At 37.0% G+C, this 12,558-nt stretch overlaps 1 protein-coding gene across 10 annotated transcripts in view; it reads right to left on the bottom strand.

The window, feature by feature from the left end:
- ERC2 (ELKS/RAB6-interacting/CAST family member 2) overlaps positions 1-12,558 on the bottom strand; it is a 916,980-nt gene that overhangs the window by 579,382 nt on the left and 325,040 nt on the right. The window lies entirely within an intron of this gene.

The following is a 12,558-nucleotide window of genomic DNA, read 5'->3' as shown; positions in this document are numbered from 1 at the left end:
AGATTCTAGGAAGAATTGAAATTGCAGTCAAAAGTAAACATGTGTTGGGGCGCCTGGGTGGCTCAGTGGGTTAGGCCGCTGCCTTTGGCTCGGGTCATGATCTCAGGGTCCTGGGATCAACTCCCGCATCAGGCTCTCTGCTCGGCAGGGAGCCTGCTTCCCTCTCTCTCTCTCTGCCTGCCTCTCCATCTGCTTGTGATTTCTCTCTGTCAAATAAATAAACAAAATCTTTAAAAAAAAAAAAGTAAACATGTGTTATTTGCTAGATGTTGCCAAATTCCTCTCTAAAAGAAGATATGCCATTCTGCATTTTTTTACCAGCACTGTTATTAGAAGACTATTTACTTCCACAGTATTACCAAGAGATAGAATACATTTCAAGTCTTTGGATTTTTTTGCCATTCTAATAAGTGAAAATTATTTTTCAATGTAGATTTAATATGCACTTCTCTCATCCTGTGTCAGGTTGAGCATCATAAATTAGGCACCATTTACATTTATTTTTCTTTGTACTATCTATGTATCAGGTCCATGATTCTGTATGGTTGTTCTGTTTTTAAAAACCTTATTTATTGGAGATATGAATCCTTTATTTGTAGCACAGCTTGTAAGTATGGAGCCCAGGTTGTTATCTGTCTTTTACCCTGATACTTTTTGTCATACAAAAATTCTTTACCTTGTCATCAAATTTATCAATCTTAAACATAGTTAGGAAAGCTTTCCCCATACCTAAGTTATAGTGCAATTCAATCAGTGTTTTCTCCTACTACTAATATCAAAGCATCATTGGAGACTGGATACTTTGATTGCTAGTGTGATGTGATTTCTCATTCTCTAACTACACTGCCAGTGATACAGGAGAGCAACAATAGATCCAACGAACATTTTTGGAGTTCCTGTATTATGCTAGGCACTGCTCTCAGAGCTCATAAGCATCAGTTTTAAAAAAAAAAAAAAAAAAAAAAAAAGGTCCTTTTCCTATAAAAAGTTTATAATGTGATGAAATTTTCCTTCTATAAAAATATTAGGTTAATAAAGGGATAAAATAAAGACCTAAGTGCAGCACAGTAACGAAAAACCCATCTAGGCCACAATGTTCCTGAGGAATAGGATTATATTTTTGTGTCCTATACAACCTATATCAAGAGACTTTATCCAACAACATGACCACTGAAAATTTAAGGATTTGTAAATGAAAAAGCTCTAAGCATTAAAACAATTTCTCTTTGTAGTTAGATATTTTCATAGACTTACCCTATTGTATCCCCAACGTCTTTATGGGTTCTGTCAAGCAATCAACAATTCACTAAATTGAATCTTTCATGAATCAACCCTAGTGAATCCTCAAGGACAAAAAGAACTACAAATAATATTAAATTTTTTCAATAATCACATAATGGGTGATAACGGTGGCAATACTTATTTACTTCTGTATTCCTGGCACCTAGCCCTAAGTCTAACACATAGTAGGTACTTTATAAATAACCTACTGGTAGGTGTTGGTAATGATGCAGAGAAAAGAGTAATCCTCCTACACTGTTGGTGGGAATGCAAGCTGGTGCAGCCACTCTGGAAAACAGAATGGAGGCGCCTCAAAAATTTGAAAATAGAGCTACCCTATGACTTAGCAATCACACTATTGGGTATTTACCCTAAAGATACAAATGCAGTGATCCGAAGGGGCACATGCACCTGAATGTTTATAGCAGCAATGTCCACAATAGCCAAACTGTGGAAAGAGCCTAGACGCCCAACAGATGAATGGATAAATAAGATGCAGTATACATATACAATGGAATACTATGGAGCCATCAAAAATGATATCTTGCCATTTGCAACAATGTGGGTGCAACTAGAGGCTATTATGCTAAGCAAAAGAAGTCAATCAGAGAAAGACAATTATCATATGATCTCTCTGATATGAGGAATTTGAGAAACAAGACAGAAGATCATAGAGGAAGGGAGGGAAAAATGAAACATGATAAAACCAGAGAGGGAGACAAAGCACAAGAGACTCTTTATCTCAGGAAACAAACTGAGGGTTGCTAGAGTGGAGGGAGGTGGGAGGTATAGGGTGCCTGGGTGATGGACATTGAGGAGGGTGTGTGCTATGGTGAGTGCTTTGAATTGTGTAAGACTGATAAATGACGGACCTCTACCCCTGAAACAAATAATATGTTATATGCCAATGGAAAAAAAAAACTCCTTGGACAGAAGAAAAAAAATAATAATTAAATTCAAAAAATAAAAAATAGATAACCTACTGGAGATCCACAATAAAGGTTACCAAAATAATACTGTACACCTAAATTTCATCTTACTGTTCTCTCTCTCTCTTTTACTCATACATACATGCATGAAAAGCAAGGTGCAAGTGATTAAATTTTTCCAAATTTAAATCTTTAAAATTCATGTACAATTTTCCCAAAATGCACACTTTGGTTTTGGATGGGAGTGAGGATGAAGAGTTGACAAAGCCTAAGTTCTAGATCTCTGGCAATTCCAAGCTGTTCTCCAAGTCACACCATTCCCTTCTTCCTGTACTGCCCTCAGAAGAGCTGTCAAAGGTAGTCATCACTATGGAGAGAGCTGACACCCAGCTTTGCTGGCACCAGGTTAAAGAGTCACACTCAGTTAAAGAGAAGTTAGATCTTCTCTTTTCCTTCACATTTGGCAAGATCTTAAGGACAGAACTTAGGATTTGTCTAGTTTCAAATTAGTAACTGCCAAGTAGTATTTTATCATCATTCTGTTATAATCATAAGGATTTAAGAAATCACTACATTTGAAAATAAGAAAACAAAATACAGGGGAACCTGGGTGGCTCAGTGGGTTAAGCCTCCGCCTTGGGCTCAGGTCATAATCTCAGGGTCCTGGGATCAAGCCCCGCATCCGTCTCTCTGCTCGGCTGGGAGCCTGCTTCCCCCTCTCTCTCTGCCTGCCTCTCTGCCTTCTTGTGATCTCTCCATCTCTGTCAAATAAATAAACTTTTAAAAATTAAAAAATAAAAAAAGAAAGGTAAAAAAATACAAAATAATTGCAAGAAAATAAATTTCATACATTTCAAAACAGAAATGCTTACAATAAAAACAAACTTCTAGGGTTAAAGTGATCCTCAACTACACAACTTTTTACTTCAAATTGTATTCTCTCTCTTTTTTAATAAAACAAGAGAGGGAAAGTATGTGTCTGTATGGAATAAGTATCTGTATTTCATTTAAAAAGAAAAAAGTTCATATGAAAATGGATAAAAGATTCTTGCAGAAGCCCTGAAATTTAACTTCACTCTTTACATTTTGGTTTGATATGTAAATATACACATAAAGAAACCTAACCACAGCAAATGTTAGACTTTTTCAGAGGAATAGAGGTGTTACAAACGTGGGTCCAGTGTCAAGAGAACATAATCATAATGTAAACTGGTTATTTCTAAATGGTACCCCCAAAAGGAAGAAAATGAATGGAAGTACTTAATCAATTCTGTTTTCCATAAAATTCATACCAAAAAAAAAAAAAGAGAGAGAGAGAGAGAGAGGAAGAATGTGAGCTTGGAGGTCAGTGAGAGTTTTGTTGAATTTACCTCCTCCTAACTTCTGTCATCTCCTTTTTAAAGCGGCAAGTCAGCTTCCCACAGACATGACAGAAATACATTCTTTTTTTCCTACAAACTATTCATCAGTAAGTAACACTTACCAGAGGACATGTACTTTCCCATAGATGATTAGTTAATTGGATATTGTTTCTTCCAGTTGCAGCTTAATATAGTATAGACAATGCCTTTTTTAAATAAAAATATAACCAAACAAAAGTAATAATGATCTCTTTTTTTTGTTTGTTTCAAAGAATATAAAGGGCTTTGACTCCGTATCTCTACATTCCAAAATAACAGATGCAGATTATAAAGGGATCTAATGTAGAAATTAAAGTGATTCAGTTATCTTAATTGCATGTTTAGCCATTCAGGTCAAATAACATCCCAATGAACTCAAAAAGAAGAGCCAAATTCTTTTGTTTCACTAGAAAAATAAGTTGCTCAAAATAAGTTGACAATGGGCTAAGGATTGGAAAGTTTTTGATTAAAAAAGAATTTTTGTTGGAACACATAATGAGATTTGAGTTGCAGTAACAATATAAAATTGAAAGCAGAATTACATAAAAAATGAGTACTGTAAAATATCATTATTTTAGTACAATGGAAAATAAGGTGTTTGTGGTTTTACTCTATAAATTCTGTGTTGTCTGCTCAAATGTATCCCTCCTTGGCTATCCTCTCAATAGCCATTCTGATTTCAGAGCCTTCTGCATCAACATTCATTTGTGGTAGGGGGAAGCCACACAATCAGCATCTCCTAGGCTCTACTTTTTCCCTCCGTTTTATTGGCTTTTCAGGACTGATTCATGCCCACGCATCACACTGGTGTTCAGTTACAAGGCAGACAGTGAATTTTCCTAATCCATTTAGTGTGCTGACAGAGCCATGTTCACAATTTATAGAATTTCCTTTTAGACATCTACCTATTTCACAGTTCATTAAGATTCAAACTGAACACCTGTGTTTATGAAGTCAAAAGCAATTTTATACTAACAAGGTGTTAAATAAGGCATTCTCTGAAAGCCTGAACAACAGTAACAACAACAGAAGTACTAGACTCTTGACCTATGGTATGAAATAATGTCTGTAGCTACCTGCATCATCCTTTAATAGGCCAGAAATTGCTATGGAACTGCAGCCAACAACCATAACACATTTTAATTTCTCCACCACAGGTCTTTTATGTTTTACCTTAAGAAAGCAAGAGTATGAGGCTGCCTTGTACATTTCACCCAGATATCTAAAATCTGCAAAACAGTTCAAAATCATAGGAAGTAAAATGTGGCCCCTTTCAACAATGTCTTGATACAAGCTAGATACAAGGACATTTTCAGCATTCTGGGGCCCACAAAGCCTGACCTTGGCTCATTTTTACATAACCCCAAAGTTTTCACATCATTAATAAAGAGAGAATCAAAACAAAGCCCACAGACATTAGGGGAGGGAAAAGTGTGTAGTTTGGCACTGCCATCATAAATACCCTCAAAATGAAAAGGGAAAAAAATAAAATGCACGTAACAGAGGTGGTGACCCCTATAATGACTGTGGTTCCCAAACAGCTTTTTTTTCTACTGGTAATAAACCATTTTGCAGACCTCCCAATTGTGGCCACCATGATAGTTACAGCTTTGCAGGTTTATGTCTTTTTCTTGCAGTTAAGAGTGTTATCAATAAAAATTTCAAATGATGCCTTTCCCACTCAAATAAAAACATTTTAAAATGTGAAGCCAACAACAGGATTAGAATGGAAAAATACAAGTGACACCAGGATTTTCTTTTGTATATTTTTTTCACTAAATCCCTTAATTTATTAATTCTAAAGACATTCTTCGCAAGTCTTGAAAGTAAAACAATGCACCCTAATGCAGCACTGGGGTAATTTGACAGTCCTAAAAATTGGTTTTTATCATATACTAATGACTTTTTAGAAGAAACATCTCACTTTGAATGCCATGATGATGACGTTTACTTAACAAAAGTCTATCTCATAAAGGTTATTTCAGATACCCTTTGAAGCCTGGACAGAAGCAATTAAAAAAGGACTTCACTGCCTGCCAGTCAACTGCGACAGGAGGCAGAAGGAAAACTGAAATTACTTGTTAAAAGTAAAGAAGCACTGGGTAATGGGCACTTGAGGGAATGAGCCCTGGATATTATATGCAACTGAGGAATCACTAAATTCTACCTCTGAAACTAAAAATATACTATATGTTAATTAAATTGAATTTAAATTTTAAAAAGATAAAAAAAAAATAAAGGAGGATGACTCATAAATCCCACCTTATATATTGTGGCAAATATTATTTCTACACACTTAAAAAAAACCTCTTTTGCTCAAAACATGTGAGTTCAGAAGAAAGAGTGGTTCCTTAATATCTGGAATAGTTTGCAAAACCCTGTATGAATGCATGTAGTCCCAAGGTCCCTGGAGGCCACAAAGCATCCCCAATACCTGTCACAGTGACCTGTATAACCAAGAGTCTGGGCCTCATCATGAAAATGAGGCAGAGGGCCCACCTCAGTGCAGAAAACCAAGAAACAAGGAGTCATAAATTGTGTTCTTTTCTCCATGTAACAACAACATTTTCATTGTCAAAAGCTTGATTTTTATGATCCACCTTGAATCTGACAGCCCAAGTCTGCTTTCTGGTTGTGTTATCACACTGAAACATCCATGACTCACTCAGAAAAATATGCCACCACAGAACCCAGAAAACATCTCCTCTTACTCCACCAGCAGCTCCTTACTGAGGAAACAATCTCCCTGAAGAAGTGATCAACATCCCTTCTGTTAAAATGCATTTAATTTTTTACCTTGCAATTGTATACAACATATGTATATCACAGACAATTTAAAGATCATTTGAGTTTCCAACACAAAGGGAAACACAGCAAAGGTACTATTGTCCATTCTTTTACTTTTTTTTTTTTAACAAAGTATGCAGGCATGCATAAGTATAGGTATGTACATATAATCATAAACACCTTTAAAGAAATAAAAAGTAAACATATAATAAATTCTTCTTAATATACAAGAATTCTAGACTTCATGAAAAATGGTTCCTGCCCCAGAGTTGGGCAATATCCTTCATTATTATGGCCAATATGTAATGGTTATTATAGCTATAGTAATACTAGGAGGATTTAAGTCACAGAATTATTTGTTCTTAACTCTTCATAGCCCATACAGGGTTTTCCCCATTAAGCATTGAACAGCAGTGAACTCAGCTGTTAAGACAGGATTATAAAACTTGCCATGAAGATTAAATGAGACAATGTATGTCAGCTGCTTGACACAAAGAAAACACTTATTCCACAGGGGCCCTTATGGAAAGCACTAGATTAAAAGCTCAGGTTTTGCAATTCAAGCCCCTGTCACTCACCACTATATGACCTTAAACAAGTTCTAAGGATCTATCTCCTCATCTTGAAAATGGGGTTAATAATACCAGCCTTGCAAGTTGTGAGTCAAGTTTAAGATAAAGTGTCACATGGGAAACATTAAGTTGTATCTCCTGAAACTCAATATAGCAGCCACAAGACTCGCAGTAGCCATTTGAGCAATAGAATTAAATTAAGAAGTCTAAGACCAATAGCTCATGAGATTATGGGTCCCACCTTGTTCAGAACCTTGCACATGATAGATACTCAATAAAATATTATCAAATGACACCTCACTCATCTAGACAAGTCTAGGAAAGTGTCTGAAGTACAGCAGATTGAAGCATTTCTAAGTAAATGCAGTAACTCCTGAAATAATCCAGCAGAGTGTCTGTAACCCCATAAATACCATTCCCTTTCTCAAAAAAAGTGTGGATTCAAAAAGGACAAGCTTTAGCGAAAACATAAAATCTTAACATTATCAGAGTAATCACCTTGGCAACATTAGCCTTCAATTACATGAGATATAAATGGACATTTCATACAGCTTGCATGCTTTATCTCCAAAGGAGCTAAACATGTATTTCCTTCTATCTTCTTTCCTTCCTTTCCTTATCTGCTTTTAAACAATAGAAGGAAAATAAAATTCAATTAAGATTTTGTGTCAAATTATTATCAACCAGTGATAACGAAATCACTGAGCATTCATGATACTATAAATCAGTTAGTTGTTTATCATATATCCATATGCCCAGTGAAGTGTTGGCTGGATAAAGGCAGGCATCATATCCAGCAATAGTAGTCATTCAAAAATTATGTGTTGAATGAAAAAAATGCATGGAATCTACAGAGCAGGAATCTTTAATGTGAAATTCTTGGAAATGCTTCAGGGCATTTGTAAACTGCCTAAAATTATATACATGATTGCAAGTGAATATAAATGTATGTATGCCAAGGTAAATTTTTCTAGTAAGTGAGCTTATAGATTGCATGAAGTTCTCTTCCATACTGATTACATTTTAAAAACAAAAGCAAGGGATGCTTGGGTGCCTGAGTCAGTTAAATCTCCAGCTTCTGATTTGGGGTAGGTCATAATCTCAGGATCATGAGATCAAGCTCTGGATCAGCTTTACCGTCAGTGGGGAGTCTACTTGAGATTCTTTCCCTCTGCTCTTCCCCCTCTCCCTGCTCTCTCATTCTCTCTATCTCAAATAAATAAACTTTAAAAAACAAAAACAAAAACAAAAATGTTATGGACCTTTGTTATGGAGATGTGACTAACCTAACCTACATTTGCTGCCCCTTGCCTTTATGAACACAAACCCCTACATATTTATTAGTAAGTTCTCAAGTGTTTATTTTTAAACAAGTAGAACTCCTCCCTGATCTATTTGGAACAGAAATGAGTATAAGAGCAAGCATTATATGCCACTGTCATATAACACATCTTCCAGAAAACATGCAAAAGGGTTGTCATGCCTGGCAGTTTGGGAGTCATGCTAGGCGGGGGAAAGTGGACCTGCCAGAAAACTGAAGGAAGTCTCTTAATTTGGGGACACAACAAAATAGATGACACTTTCCTATTTTCTTCATTTCTCTGCATCATTCTAAAACACAAAAATGTAACTCAATTAAAAAATAAAAGTCTTGGCCTGATAAATGCAGACACACAAATTCAAGAGACCCACAGAGGCAGAACACACAGAATGCATGTTAAGAGAAGAAGTAACATAGAGGATTCCCTAAGCATCCTGATATACAATAGTAATAATAATAACAACAGCAATGATGATAGCACAATTTACAACTAGAACTCCCGTCCCCCCGCCCCCGCACTCAAAGCACTTTTCAGACAGATGCATCAGGCTGGCACAGTGACTGACATTTCATACATCAAGACATGGTGACTCATGTTGCAGTTATATAATGGGGAAGCAAAGGCATGTCCATACATCTCCCACTTCTAAATGCTGTGTTCTTCATACATTTTATTTAAGATCATAGAATAATAGCTAGGCCTTTCTTCTTCCTAATTTCTGAATATGCTGGTAATTATTCATTGAAATCTAGAAAAATCAAGGTGCTAAAAAAGCCAATTCATGATTATCACTACTGCCACTGAATTAATGTGTTGGCAGATGGGGCTAAGTTGGTACATAGAAAACATCAAGGGGTGCCTGGGTGGCTCAGTGGGTTAAGCCGCTGCCTTCGGCTCAGGTCATGATCTCAGGGTCCTGGGATCGAGTCCCGCATCGGGCTCTCTGCTCAGCAGGGAGCCTGCTTCCTCCTCTCTCTCTCTCTGCCTGCCTCTCTGCCTACTTGTGATCTCTCTCTGTCAAATAAATAAATAAAATCTTTAAAAAAAAAAAAAAGAAAAGAAAACATCAAGGAAAGTAGCAAAATAAGAAACTTGGCCTTGGGTCCTTTGAAGCTATTTTAAAAAGTAAAATGTTATGTTAAGAGCTATGTGGTGTATCTCTGTGTATGTGTAATTATTATTCCATTGATTTATTGCACACATGTCAAAAAGCGTCTGGGCATTTGTACAAGTTAAAACAAACCAACCCAGGAGCCAAGCCACATAGCCACAAACCCAGACAACTTGCCTTCCACCCCCCATCCCACCCTTCATCCTACTACCTCCTAAACCCAAATACCCTGGTAGCAAATGCTTCCTTGCAGTGATGAACCTTTAAGCCAGAGGTATCTGTCCTTTATACCATATTCTAAGAGTAGCCAAACCCAGTTGATGATACAAATTTTCCAAATAAGCCAACATGTTCTTCCCATTCTAGGGACAGCCCTCTCCTGTTTTAGCAAGAGCTTACAGGAATGACTCAGGAATCTAACTGGAAGGAACTATCAGGTATAAGCCCCTCCAAGAATGAGCACCATATCTTTCATATGAGTGTAAACTCAGGTCTTTCATTATAGGGCACAACAAAATATAAAATATCTCACTCACTAACTCACCCACTAATCAACCACATGTTAGGTAGGGAAATTCTTACTTCTGTCTGTTTCTCCAAGAAGCAGGAAAATTTCTTTAATGTACTTTACCCTGCTGCCAAAAATCTTTTGCTTATAATCCAACAATTAGAGCTAATTTCAACCTCAACTGCTTCCCCTAAGAGATGGAGATCATTAGATAACATTCTCCATTTCGATTTACAAAGATTTTAAAAGAAGAAAAAAGGCAAAAGAAATTTCCTTGGATGTTTCCAGTTGATAAGATCATTAATCTCACACTCCCAACTTCAAAGCAGGAAACTAGAAAATCACCTCACTTTCTCTGCACACAGAGAATAATTTTTTCCACTTCAAAGCACCATCTCTTTATTGGGTCATTTTAATTATTGAACATGGGTTGGAAGCTATTCACATAATGCTACCACTGTCTTTTTCATGAAAAATGTATAGGTCTGATTTAGACTACATTAACTTGAGAAGAGTAAGATACAGGGGAGAGTATAAGGAAAGGGAAAGAGGCCAGGGGATACAGCACTCATCAGTATAAGGTAATGAGAGGAAGGTAGTAAGACTTTTTGAGCTGACTTTTCTTTCTTTCCTGCTGGAAAGGAACCATCAAGAAGCCTGATTCCCAGTTCAAGTAATACCACAACAGATTGCCTTGCTTCTCAAATTACCTTCTACCTAATACACAGCAGCAGAATTACACAGCATTGTTAGTAATGCTTGTGTCATTGCCAACCCAAGACAACCAAGTGTTGTGAATAATCACTGTGAAAACAAATTGACCCTTGTTCTACAACAGGGGTCAGCAAACTATCTGGTCCTGTTCAGACTACGACTGGTAGGAAGAGGACATTTCAATTCCCACTCAACCCTATTCCCACAAAATCACAATCCCATGGCCTGGCAAACTTTCTCTGTAAAGGGCTGGAAAGTAAATATTTTCAACTTTAAGGACCAGATGGCCTCTGCCACTATTAAATTCTGTTGCTGATGCCCCAAAAGAGCCAAAGACAACACACAGATGACGGGGTATGGCTGTGTTCTAATAAACCTTTATTTATAAAGAAATGCAGTAAGTGGGCTTTGTCCCATAAGCCATATTTTTTTTTAAAGATTTTATTTATTTGACAGAGAGAAATCACAAGTAGGCAGAGGCAGGCAGAGAGAGAGAGGGGAGAAAGCAGGTTCCCTGAGGAGCAGAGAGCCCGACCCCAGAACCCTGGGATCATGACCTGAGCTGAAGGCAGAGGCTTTAACCCACTGAGCCACCCAGGCGCCCCCATAAGCCATAGTTTTTATCCCCTATTTAGATAAGTGCCAGATAGCAGAAGTGTTCTATGGCTTACTTTCTCATACACAAGTCACTAGCCACATGTGACTATTAAATACTTCAAATATGGCTAGTGTGTCTAAGAAACTACATTTTAAATTTTACATAATTTTAGTTAAGTTTGATTGGCCACCTGTGGCAAGTGGCTACAGTATTGGGACAGTTCCAGACTAGATACACTGTAGCCTCTTCAAGAGAGATACAAGCTGTCTTCCAATTAATGGCAGAGCTCAAATTTTGACCGTGTAAAATGAAATATCTTTGCTTCTAATTTCCCGATGAAACCACACAGAACTGGAAATGATGTTTCTTAAATGTGAAATATCTACATCACTGAGGTCAATGTGACCATTTTGGTTTGCAGTGATCAAACAACTGCCTATGAGCCAGTGTCACGTGCACAGGGCCTGAGTCACACACATGCCAAGACCCATCCAATCTGGAGGTTTCCTTTCACCTCAGGACACTCTGCTGCACCTTGACTGAGGGCATAGGCCTACTCAGTGGCCCCCTTAAATCCAAGGAAAATCTAAACCTCCCCACAGACACGAAAACAATTACGAAGGCATGGCTTAAAGAGCACAAGTGCAACTCAATTAGACTGCCTTCTCCCACAGAAACCCACAAATCAGCCTTAACCCCAAAAATCAGGGAGATTCACCACATTCTTTGCTATTGTCCACATGCAATAATTTATTTTCTGGCAGCTGTTTTACTTACATAACTAGCTTGTGTTTTGCTTTTCTTAGCAAATCCAAAGATATAACTCAATGAAGAGAAGCAAGGAAATAGGATAGTAACATGTATTTGGTTTTCTTCTAAGTATGAATAAGAAGTAACAAACCAACATTTCTTTTAAAAAAAAAACTCACACAAATATCAACTTTCTTCAATAGGTAAAAGAATCTTAAAAATTGAGGATACTCTTTAGGAAGTAAGAAACCCCTCGAATCATAGAGAGGGACCTATACAGATACACAGCAAGTAAGGCAAATGACATTGCTACTTTTTCATGATTTTGATAATACCATTATAGATCCAACCATTTATTTATGGTTCCCAAATCCAAAAACTCTGAAAAATGAAAAAAAAAATTTCCAGTGTAAAACAAACTCTTTTGGGGTGGCACAACCTGACATGAACTAATAGGGTGCTACTTACACAGTTTTTATTTACCCTACTTTAGTGTGAGCAATTTTTTTTTTCTGCAGAAATAGTCATTTGTTTGTTATAGGGTGTTGTTATATCCCCACTGCGAGTGTTATGCAATCTGTGATAT

Source organism: Neovison vison, chromosome 6 (genome assembly GCF_020171115.1).
Source record: "Neovison vison isolate M4711 chromosome 6, ASM_NN_V1, whole genome shotgun sequence".
Taxonomy (NCBI): Eukaryota; Metazoa; Chordata; class Mammalia; order Carnivora; family Mustelidae; genus Neogale; species Neogale vison.
This window is presented reverse-complemented; position numbering and strand designations above follow the sequence as displayed.